This window comes from Rhinoraja longicauda, chromosome 8 (assembly GCF_053455715.1).
Source record: "Rhinoraja longicauda isolate Sanriku21f chromosome 8, sRhiLon1.1, whole genome shotgun sequence".
NCBI lineage: Eukaryota > Metazoa > Chordata > Chondrichthyes > Rajiformes > Arhynchobatidae > Rhinoraja > Rhinoraja longicauda.
The window spans coordinates 71,194,358-71,212,049 of NC_135960.1; the positions used below are offsets into that span (position 1 = coordinate 71,194,358).

At 42.2% G+C, this 17,692-nt stretch overlaps 1 protein-coding gene across 21 annotated transcripts in view; it reads right to left on the reverse strand.

The window, feature by feature from the left end:
- The window catches only part of LOC144596077 (microtubule-associated protein 2-like), a 280,705-nt gene that overhangs the window by 158,201 nt on the left and 104,812 nt on the right, over window positions 1-17,692 (reverse strand). For 16 of the 21 annotated variants that reach the window (XM_078404207.1, XM_078404216.1, XM_078404215.1 and 13 more), the window contains exon 3: window positions 15,007-15,057. The gene's annotated coding sequence lies outside the window, so the exon portion shown is untranslated. The other 5 variants (XM_078404210.1, XM_078404208.1, XM_078404212.1 and 2 more) reach the window with 4 other exon arrangements.

Below are 17,692 nucleotides of genomic sequence, written 5' to 3' on the forward strand. Positions count from 1 at the left end.
ATCCTATCTTCTAGCCCCATTCTGTATGTCGTTACCTCGTTTGTGGTGGTGTGTTTGCATACATGGGGGGGGGGGGGGAATGGTTTAGGCGTTAGATGGAATGTATTAACATGCTTCAACTTTCCTTACCACTCCTGGATTGGGGACCCACAGATCATGTTGTCAATGTCTATGCAACTACCATAGTAGTGGGTGACTCCATTGTCCGAGGTACGGACAGTAGATTCTGTGGCGGCAGGCGGGACTTGAGGATGGTCTGTTGCCTCCCTGGTGCCAGGGTTCAAGACATCAGGGACCGGCTTCAGAACATCCTAGCGAGGGAAGGCGATCAACCGGAAGTAGTTGTGCATGTGGGCACGAACAACGTCGGGAGGAAGAGGAAGGAGGTACTGCGACGTGAGTTTAGAGAGTTAGGAAGAAGACTGAGAAGTAGGACGTCGAGGGTGGTTGTCTCTGGACTGCTACCTGTACCTCGTGCTAGTGAGGGCAGGAATAGAGAGATCGGGGACATGAATGTATGGCTGAGGGGCTGGTGCAGGGAGCAGGGATTTAGATTTCTAGACCACTGGGATCTCTTCTGTGGTAGGGATGACATGTACAAAAGGGAAGAGTTACACCTTAACAGTAGGGGGACCAACATTCTGGCAGGCAGGTTTGCTAGTGCTACCAGTGTAGCTTTAAACTAAGTAGTGGGGGGGAGGGGGTTGACAAATTGGGAATATGAAGATGGAGTTAAAGGGGAAGCGAATACAGGAGTAATTGCAAACGACTCTCGAATAAATGGGACGGGAAGTTCTGGATGGGATATGAGAGTAAGGTCAGGGCCAATTGTGACCGGTGTGAGAGGGGAGGTGAATACCGAAGTTAAAGTGTTGTATTTAAATGCGCGAAGTATAAAAAATAAAGTGCATGAGCTTGAGACTCAGTTAGACATTGGCAAGTATGATGTTGTGGGAATTACTGAGACATGGCTACAAGAGGACCAGGGCTGGGAGCTAAATATTCAGGGGTACACAACGTATAGAAAAGACAGACAGGTGGGCAGAGGGGGTGGGGTCGCTCTGTTGGTAAGGAATGATATTCCCTTCATTGCAAGGGGGGACATAGAATCCAGAGATGTAGAATCAGTATGGATAGAAATTAGGAATTGTAAGGGTAAAAAGACCCTAATGGGAGTTATCTACTGGCCCCCAAACAGTAGCCTCGACAGAGGGTGCAAGTTGAATCAAGAGCTAAAATTGGCGTGTCACAAATGTAATGCTACGGTGGTCATGGGAGAATTCAACATGCAGGTAGACTGGGAAAATCAGGTTGGTAATGGACCCCAGGAAAGAGAGTTTGTGGAGTGCCTCCGAGATGGATTCTTAGAACAGCTTGTACTGGAGCCTACCAGGGAAAAGGCAATTCTGGATTTAGTGTTGTGTAATGAACCTGATCTGATAAGGGGACTCGAGGTAAAAGAGCCATTAGGAGGCAGTGATCACAATATGATAAGTTTTAATCTACAAATTGAGAGGGAGAAGGGAAAATCGGAAGTGTCAGTATTACAATATAGCAAAGGGGATTACAGAGGCATGAGCTGGCCAGAATTGACTGGAAGGAGGCCCTAGCAGTGAAGACAGTGGAATATCAATGGCAGGTATTCCTGGGAACAATGCAGAAGTTGCAGGATCAATTCATCCCAAAAGGAGGAATGATTCTAAGGGGAGTAAGAGGCACCCGTGGCTGACAAGGGAAGTCAAGGACAGCATAAAAATAAAAGAGAAGTATATCATAGCAAAGAAGAGTGGGAAGCCAGAGGATTGGGAATCTTTTAAAGAGCAACAGAAGATAACTAAAAAGGAAGCTAGTCAATAAATTAAAGGAGGGTAGTAAAAGCTTTTTTAGGTATGTGAAGAGGAAAAAAATAGTCAAGGCAAATGTGGGTCCCTTGAAGTCAGAAGCAGCGGAATTTATTATGGGGAACAATGGAATGACAGACGAGTTGAACCGGTACTTTGGATCTGTCTTCACTAAGGAAGATACAAACAATCTCCCAGATGTTCTAGTGGCCAGAGATCCTCGGGTGATGGAGGAACTGAAGGAGATTCACATTAGGCAGGAAATGGTGTTGGGTAGACTGATGGGACTGAAGGCTGATAAATCCCCAGGGCCTGATGGTCTGCATCCCAGGGTACTTAAGGAGGTGGCTCTAGAAATCGTGGACGCATTGGTGATCATTTTCCAATGTTCTATAGATTCAGGATCAGTTCCTGTGGATTGAAGGGTAGCTAATGTTATCCCACTTTTTAAGAAAGGAGGGAGAGAGAAAACGGGAAATTATAGACCAGTTAGTCTGACATCAGTGGTGGGGAAGATGCTGGAGTCAATTATAAAAGACGAAATTGCGGAGCATTTGGATAGTAGTAACAGGATTGTTCCGAGTCAGCATGGATTTACGAAGGGGAAATCATGCTTGACTAATCTTTTGGATTTTTTTGAGGATGTAACTAGGAAAATTGACAGGTGTGAGCCGGTCGGTGGATGTGGTGTACCTCAACTTTCAGAAAGCCTTCGACAAGGTCCCACATAGGAGATTAGTGGGCAAAATTATTGGGGGTAGGGTACTGACATGGATAGAAAATTGGTTGACAGACAGAAAGCAAAGAGTGGGGATAAATGGGTCCCTTTCAGAATGGCAGGCAGTGACTAGTGGGGTACCGCAAGGCTCGGTGTTGGGACCGCAGCTATTTACAATATACATTAATGACTTGGATGAAGGGATTAAAAGTAACATTAGCAAATTTACAGATGGTACAAAGCTGGGTGGTAGTGTGAGCTGTGAGGAAGATGCTATGCGGTGCAGGGTGACTTCGACAGGTTGTGTGAGTGGGCGGATGCATGGCAGATGCAGTTTAATGTGGATAAGTGTAAGGTTATCCACTTTGGTGGTAAGAATAAGAAAGATTATTATCTGAATGATGTCAAGTTAGTAAAAGGGGACGTACAATGAGATCTTGGTGTCCTAGTGCATCAGTCACTGAAAGGAAGCATGCAGGTACAGCAGGCAGTGAAGAAAGCCAATGGAATGTTGGCCTTCATAACAAGAGGAGTTGAGTATAGGAGCAAAGAGGTCCTTCTGCGGTTGTACAGGGCCCTAGTGAGACCGCACCTGGAGTACTGTGTGCAGTTTTGGTCTCCAAATTTGAGGAAGGATATTCTTGCTATTGAGGGGGTGCAGCGTAGGTTTACTAGGTTAATTCCCGGAATGGTGGGACTGTTGTATGTTGAAAGACTGGAGGGACTGGGCTTGTATACACTGGAATTTAGAAGAATGAAAGGGGATCTTATCGAAACATAAGATTATTAAGGGGTTGGACACATTAGAGGCAGGAAACATGTTCCCAATTTTGGGAGAGTCCAGAATCAGGGGCCATAGTTTAAGAATAAGGGGTAGGCCATTTAGAACGGAGTGAGGAAAACCTTTTTCAGTCAGAGAGTTGTAAATCAGTGGAATTCACTGCCTCAGAAGGCAGTGGAGACCAAGACTCTGAATGCATGCAAGAGAGAGCTAGATAGAGCTCTTAAGGATAGCGGAGTCAGGGGGTATGGGAAAGAAGACAAGAACGGGGTACTGATTGAGAATGATCAGCCATGATCACATTGAATGGTGGTGCTGGCTCGAAGGGCCGAATGGCCTACTCCTGCACCTATTGTCTATTGTCTTATTCTTTGCCAACCCCATTCTTGTTAAGAGATCAATTCACTGGTTTATATAAAATTGCCACTAGGCAATGCTTATGATTTGTCTACGCAACTTCAATCGGTTTAGTAAATGAGGATGTTTTCACATTTCTCAGAAGGCAACATTCCGCCCTCCATGTTTTCCAATGTCTTCTTGTAGTTAAGGTAACCTGAAACATGTTTCTGATCGGGTCACTTGGCAGGGATGAAATGTTGACCAATGATATTTGAAATACAGTGAGGACTATGTTCAAATGCGAAAAATAGAAAATGAGAGATTTGAGTGAATGATATTTAAATTCTCCCAGATGAATGCTCCTCATTCTTCCTACTTTGACTCAGAAGTGCTCGAGGTTAACATCATAATTAGAAAATGGCGCTTTCAAGACATTTTGCATTATGCTGGTCATGCCAGTTACAACTTGCAGATCAATGGTCTCAATCAAAGGCTTAAGTTAAAAGAGAAAAGAACAGTTTTTACTTTTCTTGGTGAGTATCAAACTAATTACAAAAGGAAAGCATTGAAAAGCCCCAGCCTTTTTTGCTCAAAGTATACACTGAGCTGAAATGTTACAACAGGCAACTTTGAAATCAACCTTAGCGGATGATAAGTATTTTCTGGTCAAATTATCTGCTCATTTTGAACAGAGATAATTCATGAGGTAGGAACTGCACTGCAAACCCCTAAAACCCATCAAACTGTGCCCAATTTCCAAATGAAGACTGAACAGCCCGCTTCTTCACGGCAAAATGAATGAATACATCCTGACATTAATTGCTAACTAGATGATTTTTAATCCATTTGGTGAAGCATTTGTTATGGAACATTTGAGCCACTCAACATTACTGAGTTAATGAGCATCAAATATTTCAACCAATCATTTTTTTCAGCGGTCATTAAAATGAATTTATTCGTTAAATGAGGAACTTTTCACATTTCCAAGAAGGCAAGGGTCATATTTTCCAATACATTGTTGTATTTAAAGCAACCAGTGTTCCTTCTTTGGCAAGCATAAAGCTTAATTGCAGTCTTCATTTCATTTGCTCCAATACAAGTTTAAAATTAAATTAAGACAAAATGGTATCTTTAGATAGACACAAAAAGCTGGAGTAACTCTTCGATTACCCTATCTCTGCCTCTTTTCAAAGGTATTTATTCACAAAATGCTGGAGTAACTCAGCAGGTCAGGCAGTATCTCGGGAGAGAAGGAATGGGTGACGTTTCGGGTCGAGACCCTTCTTCAGACTGATGTCAGGGGGGCGGGACAAAGGAAGGATATAGGTGGAGACAGGAAGATAGAGGGAGATCTGGGAAGGAGGAGAGGAAGAGAGGGACAGAGGAACTATCTAAAGTTGGAGAAGTCAATGTTCATACCACTGGGCTGCAAGCTGCCCAGGCGAAATATGAGGTGCTGTTCCTCCAATTTCTGGTGGTCCTCACTATGGCACTGGAGGAGGCCCATGACAGAAAGGTCAGACTGGGAATGGGAGGGGGAGTTGAAGTGCTCGGCCACCATGAGATCAGGTTGGTTAATGCGGACCGAGCGCAGGTGTTGAGCGAAGCGATCGCCAAGTCTGCGTTTGGTTTCGCCGATGTAAATAAGTTGGCATCTAGAGCAGCGGATGCAATAGATGAGGTTGGAGGAGGTGCAGGTGAACCTTTTTCTCACCTGGAAAGACTGTTTGGGTCCTTGGATGGAGTTGAGGGGGGAGGTAAAGGGACAGGTGTTGCATCTCGTGTGGTTGCAGGGGAAAGTGCCCGGGGATGGGGTGGTTTGGGTAGGAAGGGACGAGTGGACCAGGGAGTTACGGAGGGAGCGGTCTCTGCGGAACGCAGAAAGGGGAGGGGATGGGAAGATATGGCCAGTGGTGGGGTCCCGTTGTAGGTGACGGAAATGTTGGCGGATGATTTGTTGGATCCGAGTTACTCCAGCATTTTGTGAATAAATACCTTCGATTTGTACCAGCATCTGCAGTTATTTTCTTATACTATCTCTGCCTCTTCGCTCGTCTCTTTCTTCGGTTTAAACCAGCATCTGCAGATCCTTCCTAAGCATGGTATTTTTAGACACTGAATTAAAATCTAAAGTCTGGCTTTATATATAATGTTTAGATATAATGTTTGGATATAATGTTTAGAACAGTACAGTCAGCTTCGGGTTTACACAGTGCACCAATTTCAATGTAAAAGGCCAGGCTGCAAGAATCAGGGTTATTCATTTTAACTATACTCTATGGCGAGTCCGAAAACTTGTTGGTTGTAGAAGAAGTTTATTGCAGCCGCAATATTCGAATACAGAGTTAAACAACAAGGTAAAGGACAACCATCAAAAACTTACTGTCTTCTTCGAAGACTTCGCCGAACTGAACATTTCGGGCGCCAAAAGCGCACATGACCACGCTGGCCAATCAGCGATGTCGCTCCCTGGACCAATCCCCATGGTCGCGTTCACACGTGACCTCGCTGGCCAATCCGAGGGTTCGACGACCTGGACCATTCTCTATGGTCGCTACAACTCTCTAATTAGAGTAGGCATGATCCTCGGCTCTGCAAAATGCTTTTGTGCCATTTTGAGAATTTTCTGCATGCTGTGGTTCTTTTTGACAGTGAAAATCAGGGCAGCTTTTCCATGTTGTGGGAACCACAGCCTGCATGCTCCTGCAGGATCAGACGTAATCACACTCAACTGCAAAGGAAGCAAAAAAGAACAGCTGTAGATATAGAGTGCCTTTGAACCTGCAACATCTTTTCTGCAAGGCCCATTATTCATCAGTGGGGTTCATCAATGCGGTCTATGTCGGGAGAGTTGGCTGACCATTTATCTGCCCATTCTCGCACACATTTGGTGATAATTTGTCAATTAAAACTTCATGGAACATGAATGTTTTAGAGATGGTTAGCCGTGATGAAACAACAGTCACTCTGTTCTCTACATGTGCGGCGCGGTGGCGCAGCGGTAGAGTTGCTGCCTTACAGTGCCAGAGACCCGGGTTCGATTCTAACTACGGGTGCTGTCTGTACAGAGTTTGTACGTTCTCCCCTTGACCTGCGTGGGTTTTCTCCAAGATCTTCGGTTTCCTCCTACACTCCAAAGACGTACAGGTTTCTAGGCTAATTGCCGTTGTATAAATGTAAAAAGTCCCTAAGTGTGTGTAGGATAGTGTTTGTGTGTGGGGATCGCCGGTTGGTGTGGACTCAGTCGGCCGAAGGGGCTGTTTCTGGCGCTGTGTCTCTAAACTAAACCTAAATTACTCCATCTTCATGCCCAACTCTCTATGAACAATATTATCTACTGGGTAGGACTATGTATATGGAGCGTGGATGGAGGATTAGATAACTATGAGAAAACATTTTCAGCTAAATAGACCATTCTCAGGTTGGCAAGTTGTAACTGGTGGGATGTCACAGGAGTCAGTCCTTGGTCCTCAGTTATTCACTATTTACATCAATGACTTAAAAGGACAGACTGAGTTCACAGCAGTCAAACTGGCTAATGACATAAACAAGATTTAAGAAGCATACAGTCCTGGACAAATGCATGACAAAGGGTTGCATAAAATGTGGGAAGTATGAAACAATCCATTTCGACTGACTGAACAAGTAAGTAGAGTAACCTTTAAATGGAGAAAGATCACAAAATGGTGCTAGACAGAGGGTTCTGGGCTTACATGAAATTAAATGCACAAATTTAGCATACAGGTACAGCAAATGATTAGAGAGCAAACTGTATGCTGGTCTTTATTGCAAATGGGATGGAGGATGAAAATAGTAATGTCTTGCTGCAATGTCCTTCCTCGATACTGATTTCTCTTTCCACAGGTGCTGCTTGACTGGCTGAGTTCTTGCAGCATTTTCTACTGAAGCTTCAGATTCCAGGAACTACATGTTTTTTTTCATTACAGGAGAACTGCGTATTGTTTTGGTCTCCTTATCAAGTCGATTGGAGAGTCTTCAGAGAAAGTTACTGGTTTAATTCATGAAACGAAGAAAGGTTAGGCCTTTGCTCATTAGTGTTCAGAAAAATGAGAGATGATCTTCTCAAAACATTCAAGATTTTGAGCAAACAGGATAAGATACTAAAATGTAGGAAAGAAAACTGCAGATGCTGGTTTAAATCGAAGGTTGACACAAAATGCTGGAGTAACTCAGCGGGTCAGGCAGCATCTCTGGAGAGAAGGAATGGGTAACATTTTGGGTCGAGATCCTTCTTAAAAGAATGTTTCCCTCATGGCAGGAACCTAACCTAGAGGTAATGGACAAATTTCATCTCATTTTAGTCCTAAATGCCCTTTTAGGTATTTTGAAACAGTGGTCCCTGGTTATAGATTCTTTAACTAGGAGAAACATCCTCTATGAAACACCCATCAAACCTTGTAAGAATTTTGTGTGCTTCAATGACATCGCTCATTTTTCTAAACAAAGGAAATGTGTCCACAATTGCACAAAATGCCCTGGATGTGGTTTTACTAAATCTCCTGCACTCAAATATTCTAGCAATAAAGACAACTATATCACTGGCCTTCCTAACTATCTGCTGCACCTACATAAGCTGTCAGTGACTAATGTACAAGGATACCAATATCAATAGTCAACAGTCCTTTTTTCACTTTGAACATCAGCATTTTTCCAATCGCATACCATAAAAAGATATTCAACGTTCCTCCAAAAGTGGATAACCTCTCATTTCCCCACATTATATTCCATTGACAAGTTGTTATTTATTTCCCTTTGAAGCAATTTTGCATCATCAGCACAACTCACATTCCCACTTAGTTTTGTATCATCAGCAAAACTTAGAAATATTACATTCAATGGCCCAAATCAAAGAGTTGATATAAATTGTGAATAACTGGCATCAAAAGCTATTCTGTATTCTGTATTCTGTATCACTAGAGCACCCCTTTGGTCACACATTGTCAACTTGAGAAGAATCTCCTGATTCCCACACTGTGTTCAATCCATTAATCCAAGGTCCCACATAGGAGATTAGTGGGCAAAATTAGAGCACATGGTATTGGGGGTAGGGTACTGACATGGATAGAAAATTGGTTGACAGACAGAAAGCAAAGAGTGGGGATAAATGGGTCCCTTTCGGAATGGCAGGCAGTGACCAGTGGGGTACCGCAAGGTTCGGTGCTGAGACCCCAGCTATTTACGATATACATTAATGACTTAGATGAAGGGATTAAAAGTACCATTAGCAAATTTGCAGATGATACTAAACTGGGGGGTAGTGTGAATTGTGAGGAAGATGCAATAAGGCTGCAGGGTGACTTGGACAGGTTGTGTGAGTGGGCGGATACATGGCAGATGCAGTTTAATGTAGATAAGTGTGAGGTTATTCACTTTGGAAGTAAGAATAGAAAGGCAGATTATTATCTGAATGGTGTCAAGTTAGGAAGAGGGGATGTTCAACGAGATCTGGGTGTCCTAGTGCATCAGTCACTGAAAGGAAGCATGCAGGTACAGCAGGCAGTGAAGAAAGCCAATGGAATGTTGGCCTTCATAACAAGAGGAGTTGAGTATAGGAGCAAAGAGGTCCTTCTACAGTTGTACCGGGCCCTGGTGAGACCGCACCTGGAGTGCTGTGTGCAGTTTTGGTCTCCAAATTTGAGGAAGGATATTCTTGCTATTGAGGGCGTGCAGCGTAGGTTCACTAGGTTAATTCCCGGAATGGCGGGACTGTCGTATGTTGAAAGGCTGGAGCAATTAGGCTTGTATACACTGGAATTTAGAAGGATGAGGGGGGATCTTATTGAAACATATAAGATAATTAGGGGATTGGACACATTGGAGGCAGGAAACATGTTCCCAATGTTGGGGGAGTCCAGAACAAGGGGCCACAGTTTAAGAATAAGGGATAGGCCATTTAGAACGGAGATGAGGAAGAACTTTTTCAGTCAGAGAGTGGTGAAGGTGTGGAATTCTCTGCCTCAGAGGGCAGTGGAGGCCAGTTCGTTGGATGCTTTCAAGAGAGAGCTGGATAGAGCTCTTGGAGATAGCGGAGTGAGGGGGTATGGGGAGAAGGCAGGAATGGGGTACTGATTGAGAGTGATCAGCCATGATCGCATTGAATGGCGGTGCTGGCTCGAAGGGCTGAATGGCCTACTCCTGCACCTATTGTCTATTGTCTATTGTCTATCTATTCTCAATCCATGCACTTTAATTCCCCTTCACATTCCCACACGGACCTTTCTGTCCTGGGCCTCCTCCACTGTCAGAGTGAGGCCCAGCGTAAATTAGAGGAGCAGCACCTCTTATTTTGCTTGGGCAGCTTACACCCCAGTGTTATGAATATAGACTTCTCTATCTTTAAGTAATCCTTGCTTTCCTTCTCTCTCCATCCCTCCCCCATCATAGTTCTCCAACCAGTCTGACTGTCCCCCTGATTATTATTTTTTCTTTGTATGCTTTGTTGTTACCGCCCCCCTCTGTTCTACATTTACCTTGACCACATCCCCGTTGATGTCTCGTTTTCACACCTTACACTTCCTTATCTCTGTGCCTCCCTCTCCCCTGACTCTCCGCCTGAAGAAGGGTCTCGACCCGAAACGTCACCCATTCCTTCTCTCCAGAGACGCTGTCTGTCTCGCTGGGTTACTCCAGCATTTTGTGTTTATCTCCAATTCCATGTGCTGCAACCTTCATTTCCAACCTCCTGTGTGGGATCTTTCTGAAATCCAAACACATGACATCCACTGGCTTTCCTCATTTACTCTATTAATCACACCTTAAAAACCTCCAACAAGCAGTCAATATTTTCAGGTCAGATATGTTGAGTCTGCTCACACACATTATCTTCCAAGGATCTTATTCTCAAATCATATATTACAGATGAGAGCATTATATCAACTTTGGATGTTGATAACATGTCAAAAATCCTGTGCTTTCCCCTTTTCTCTCTCCTTTTTTAAGTAAGATCACATCTGCTTTTCTCCAATCTGCAGGAATTTTGGAAGATGATAAGCCGAGCATCCACTGTTTCCACAGTCACGGGTATGTCCTCAGCCTTCTCCTCGGCCAGGGTGAGGTCTAACACAAACCAGAACGACAGCAGTGACACAATAAACTGCAGAAACTGGAAATTTGAGCAAAAAAACCCATAGTGCTGCAGGAACTCCCTTTCTGTCAAGCAGCATCTGTGGAGGAAATGGACAGAAGACATTTCGGGTTGGGACCCTTCTTTAGACTCAAGTACAGCACCTCGTGTTCTGACTGAGTAGTCGACAACCCAAATGGTAGGATCATTAAATTTTCTGGTTTCAGGTAGCCCACGTCCATTTCCAATTTACCATTACTAATTTGATTTGCTCAGTCTACATGTAGACTAAAATCCCCATGAGTACAGTATCACCCCTTCTATCTTCTACCGTCAGGCAGACGATACAGGAGTATGGCTGCGCGTACCACCAGACTTAAGAACAGTTTCTACCATCGGGCTTCTGAACTCATAAACACATTTCAAATCATATATGCTGATTATTTTTAATATTGTCTTTTTACCTATTTTTAATATTGTCTTTTTACCTTACCAATGTCATTTTTTAAATCTTATTTTACTGGAATATTACTGCTGAGGTGACCCGTTGTCTTGTCAAATACATTTCATTGTACAGCTGACCCTGTGCCAACCTACATATGACAAATAAAATGTATTATTATTTATTTATTTCCTTTAGTTTAATGTGCCTTAAATCACAACAAGCATTCTGGGACTCAAAACAACACCCATCATTTTTTGTCACTGCTGCTTCTTAGCTCCATCCAAATTGCTTCTAATTCCGCTTTACAATCTGCCAAGCCAAGATCCTCTCTCATTACTGCACTGATCCCTTATTAATGGCCCTGCTCCACCCTTTTTGTTTTTGCCTGAATCCTTCCAAAATATCATAAACCAACCTAACTTTGGTACCTGTGCAGACATTTTTTGTAATGGTGATCAGATCAAGTTAATTAAAGCTATTTATGCCACAACTTCATCTGCCTTGTTGCAGGGTAACGTCCATTTGATATAGTGCCTTTATATCTGGCCATTAGATTTTTTTTGTTCACATTATTATTTTAAGTACCTGTCCATTTTTCCACCACCCAACTTATTTTGCTTACTACATGTGCCTTCATCATTGGGGGAGCTGAGTAGAAGAGTTGGGAATTCATGTTGCAACTTTATAAAATTTTGGTTCAGCCTCATTTGGATTATTGTGTACTGCTCTGATTGCCCAATTACAGGAAGGATGTGGAGGTTTTAGAGGGGTTGCATAAGGTGTACCCAACGCTGCCTGGATTGGAGGGAATTAGCTATAAGGAGAGTTTGGACAAACATGGATCGTTTTCTCTCGCTTGTTTCACAGATGAGCTCCAAGGAGTTTGTAAATCCAGATTCAGAGGAATAATAATAATAATAATAATGCATTACATTTATATAGCGCTTTTCAAACACTCAAAGACGCTTTACAGGGATTACTAGAACATAGAGAAGAAAATAAATAGATAAATAAGTAAACGAACAGAAAAAGGAGACAGAAGGTGAGGTGACGGTCAGTGGTTGAAGGCAGTGCTGAACAGGTGAGACTTCAGTGTTGTTTTGAATGTGGTGAGTGAGGAGGAGTCTCTGACGGTTTGGGGTAGTGAGTTCCAGAGGGTGGGTGCAGCGATGGAGAAAGCCCTGTCCCCCCAGGATCTGAGTTTGGTCCGGATGGGGGGGGACAGGAGGTTGGCAGCAGCAGAGCGGAGGGTGCAGGTGGGAGTGTATCTGTGGAGGAGGTCAGTCAGGTAGGATGGGGCCAGGTTATAGAGGGCTTTGAAGGTCATGAGGAGGATTTTGTACTGGATTCCCTGGGGGATGGGGAGCCAGTGGAGTTTGTAAAGGACAGGGGTGATATGGTCACGGATCGGGGATTGGGTGAGTAGACGGGCAGCGGAGTTTTGAATGTATTGAACTTTACTGATGATTTTTGAGGGTGAGCCATAGAGGAGGCTGTTGCAGTAGTCCAGACGGGAGGTGATGAAGGCGTGGATGAGGGTTTCTGCAGCTGTGGAGGAGAGGGATGGACGGAGACGGGCGATGTTTTTGAGGTGGAAGAAGGCTGTCTTGGTGATGTGTTTGATGTGTTTGTCGAAGGAGAGGGTTTGATCAAAGATGATTCCAAGATTCCGGATGTGAGGGGAATGGGGAATGAAATGTAATAGGCATGAGTGAATCTCCAGTAGATCAAAAACACGATAAACAAGATGAATCATCCCGTTGACACAATGAGTTGTCATAGTTAATCCGATCAAATCCTAGATTATTGATCGGTATTTACATTGTGCACAAATTTAATAGACAAGACATATTATTTGGTTATAAGATGCTCCGTGATCTGTTTTAAGCTTTCACTTTTTGGTTTCTCTTGATTCTTCCTTTCCAATAGTTAAAATAAGTCACTTCAATATAGCACATATTTTTAAAACTTTTAAACATAATCCAGGTGATAATCTAATTTGAAACACTTTAAAACAGATCACATCTTGTACATGCCTATTAAAATAAACCAGTAAAAATATTTTTCAAAATAGAAAATTAGACACACATATTAAAGATCAAAAAGGGTTCTTTTATTTATTATATTTATTTTACTCTTTGGTAATTAGAGAATCAATGAGACTTCAGCCAATGAAGATTTCCCGCTAGATTTAACACAAGTCAGTCATAAAGTTTTTACCAAATATTTGGCAGAGTTGTGCAATTTATCAGCTGATCAATTTGCAAGTTTAAATGCTACACATATGAGTGTTTAACGCACTAAAATACTGAACAAAATAATGAACGAAAGTTATAAAATCCGTTAACCATTTATCCACTGAATGAGCAAGAATAGTTTCTCTGTTCAATGTTATTACGTTGAATTACATCAGCCAGTACAGACGTTATTTCCCCCCTTCCTAATTTCCTATGTTCCTCTCCTGAAATGTTGATTTATACAAGGGCACAACTTCAAGGACACAGGCAATCTCCTTATCTAATCTGATTAGTTATTTACACAGCAGAAGTCTAGCCAGTGAGTGCTTCCTAGTTGTGTAGGAAGGAACTGCAGATGCTGGTTTAAACCAAATATAGACACAAAAAGCTGGAGTAAAAGGAATAGGTGACGTTTCGGGTTGAGACCCTTCTTTAGAGTTTGAAGAAGGGTCTCGACCCAAAAGATCATCTATTCCTTTTCTCCAGAGTTGCTGTCTGACCCGCTGAGTTACTCCAGCCTTTTATGTCTGTCTAGTGCTTCCCAGTTCTTTGATTGGAAGGATTTTCACAATTGAACCCAATCACATTCTTACCTGCCTTCCTTTCACATCTGTAATGTTGCATGGCAGAGGCAGAATTTTACCTGAGAATTAGGAGAATGCCTGCAATATTAAGTAGATGGGGAGAAGGGTGGGGCACAGGACAAAAGCTGTGCCTGAATTATGAACGGAGCTGGAGTAAAAGCAGGCTTGAGGGAGAAGAGGTTACAGTCCTCAGGAGTCGGCACATACAAGTATAAACCATAAGCTATTTCTCGAGAGTCAAGAGTGTTTTATTGTCATATGACCCAGATAGAACAATGACATTCTTATTTGCAGCAGCACAACAGAATATGTAAACAAGGTGCACTGTAAACAATATAATTAACGATAAAAAAAAGTTCAGTGTGTGTATTTACACATATGCATATATACACACAGATATATATATATGCATACCCACATATATATAACATTTCTAAACTTCACTCTAAGAAATGCTAACACGAATTGGAAGCTTCAAATGATCCAAGTAATGGGAAACAAACTGGGAAATAAGCCTGTTTGATTACATTTTGTTTGCTTACTATTTTTGAGATTTGCTGGATAAAAATTACACAATTTTTTACAATTCAAAACTAACTAAATTATAGTGGCATCATTATGGTTTAATAACATTTAAAACGTAATTTAACAAAAATCCCATTTCTTTGTAATTAGCCCATAATTTCCATTTAACTATGCAATGCCCCATTTTGATTTTTACAGTATTCTGTTTGCTGTCTGACAGGTTGTGTGGGGAAAATGACAAAAGGAAACAAAATCTAGATTTCTTCCTCCCCAATAAAATAATGGTGTTTCAAAATAATAGTCTTTCATATTTGCAAATGCAATCACAGAGGTTCATCATGAAAGACATTCATAGAATGAACAGCCAAATTTAGAGTACCTCATTTCTAAAGACAGTGAATATTTTAACAATCATTCTGCATTTTCATTTAAGAAAGAATCAAGGACCGTACCTTCTGAGCAGATCTTTCACAATTTCTGATATGAAAATCTTCAGACGTAATCTGCAAAATAAATCATTCCAGTCAGCTATGAACTAAAATTGAAATGCACCATCATCCCTGCAGAATCCATTTTTTTAACAATGACTTTCATTTTAAATGTTTTTCCTAATTCTAATACAACCACTTCCAAACGATCTTACCAGCTGATAGCCTGCACTGCATAATTTTTATTTTCAGATGACCGCATTGTAATACTAACGCAGCCCAATTCACCCCTCTCACGCACAAAATAAATACACCCAATTGGCTCTGTAGGATTGAATGCTGCTGCAAGTTAAAAATCTCTTACAGTACCGTTAGCAGCACAGCAGCCTCAGAAATATCTAGAAGGCTGGACGAGGTGAGGGGGTGGGGGTGCAGTGGGGGTGGGTAATGGTGAGCTGCCATTATTGTTATGAAACCATACTGCTGCACTCTCATCTGTTTAAGTGGCTGGCTGGGAGTTGGCGACACATCCTCCCTCCCCAATGACGATTTTAATTTCAATTGTACCCGGTCAAGTGCATCTCTTGGAGTGGAGACACTAATCCTTTACAATGTCATGCACCGTGTCAGAAAATACAAGCTCAGCAAATCAATCTCACAAACATTCTGTTTCACAAGATCAGAAATAGGCTATTTTTTGGCGTTTTGTACATTTTCACAAAAAAATGTAGGCAGTGCAGTCTGAGACGTGCAAGAAGAATCAGGGTTTTTTTTTAAGATGGTGTTTGCCAATCGGGAAATTGCTTCACCACTTGCCATAAAAGAATTGCTAACAGATGAACATTTGGCACAACAGTGAAATATATAAATTACTGGTTTTGATTAAAAGATTAAAAAGTACAGTGGTCAATAGAGCATTTGAATTACTGTACATTGTCAATTTTCAGAATTTTCTGATTACTGTTGGTATTTAAAGAAAATGGATAACCCTCAATAAAAATTTAATTCATTAAAACATTGTTCTTTATCGCTTGCATTACTATGTTCTTTGGACAGAACTGATGGATCTTCTCAAGAATCTTAATCAGACCTGCCTCACAGGTGATGAGTGGCTAAAACTGCATGCCTTTAGAAATTAGTTTAACTTAGCATCATGTTCAGCATGGACACTGTGGGCTGAAGGACCTATTCCTGTATGCACTGAGTAGCTCCTTCAGTGACAGACTCCTTCACCCCAAGTGTGTGAAGGAGAGATATCGGAGGTCCTTCCTTCCCGCTGCTGTGAGACTGCACAACCAGCACTGCTCCCAGCAGACCAGTCAACAGACCAGTTAACAGTTTAAAAAAACACAGTAAATGATGACAATTATCCTTATCTTTATTTTTATTTATAATGAATGTCTCTTGCTATCCACTTTGCTGCTGTAATACTGCAAATTTCCCCGGTGTGGGACAAATAAAGGAATATATTATTATTATTATTATTATTATTATTATGTACTATGATCTACAGGGCATGAAGGGATATGGATCACCCGCAGACAGGAGATTGATTTAACTTGGCATCATCTTCAGCATGGATGGTGTAGACCAAAGGGCCTGTTCCTGTACTGTACTGTTTCTTAGTATATTTCTTAGAATATATTTTCTTCCAAAAAAAAAATTTGCAGCAGTGATCTGGCATTGATAACCTTTTATGAAGATGCAGTATAATGTTTATCATGTCAAGACACAATTTATTTTCCCTTTCAGATGTTGTTTATTACTTGCTGGGGATGAGAGTCATCAGAATGTGCCATCTGACAGAGGCATGAAATGGGTCTCATAACCCTGTTGCCTCAATGCCACCTCACTAAGATTCTTCCAATATGCGATTATCACAGGCAAAAGTTAATGTTTGCTCCACATCAGTTCATCAGCATCATCCAACCCAATGCTGGTGAAGCACAAGTGCTAGACAGAAATGTTGCCTCAATGCCTCCCATTCCAGCCCTCCCTTGGGTGTTTGCATTAATGGTTTGCCAGACTCTCAGTTCAGCTTCACTTTCCACACCGCTGTTACAAAGCTCTGAAATATTACCTGCTTTAGCTTTTATTCCTGCTTGAACACAAAACCCTCAAATGACTTTAATACCTCCACTATTAACCTTTTATCTCCTCTTCAATGTTGACTTCATATCAATCAGAAGCCTACAACTCGCATCTCACCTTTCACCGCATCCTATTCATTAAACGCCTGCAATTGTTCAGCCTTCCCAGAGGCTCTCGGTCATTATCAAAGTCCCTGTGTGACCTTGCCTCTCCATTCAAGCCTAAATCTTTTGCCAGTCTTGCAGCACAAGAAGTACAGTCATTCCACTTGGCCTCACGTCTCCTCACTTTCATTGCCTGCTCGCAGCTGCATAACCTTCATTCAGCACAATCCTGAACTATGGAAGTCACTTCCTAATACCATTTGTAAGAAAATAACTGCAGATGCTGGTACAAATCAAAGGTATTTATTCACAAAGTGCTGGAGTAGCTCAACAGGTCAGGCAGCATTTCAGGAGAGAAGGAATGGGTGATGTTTCGGGTCGAGACCCTTCTTCAGACCCTCCTCCTGGCGCAGCGGTAGAGTTGCTCGAATGCAGCGCTGGAGACCGGGGTTCGATCCTGACTGCGGGTGCTGTCTGTACGGAGTTTGTACGTTCTCCCCGTGACCTGCGTGGGT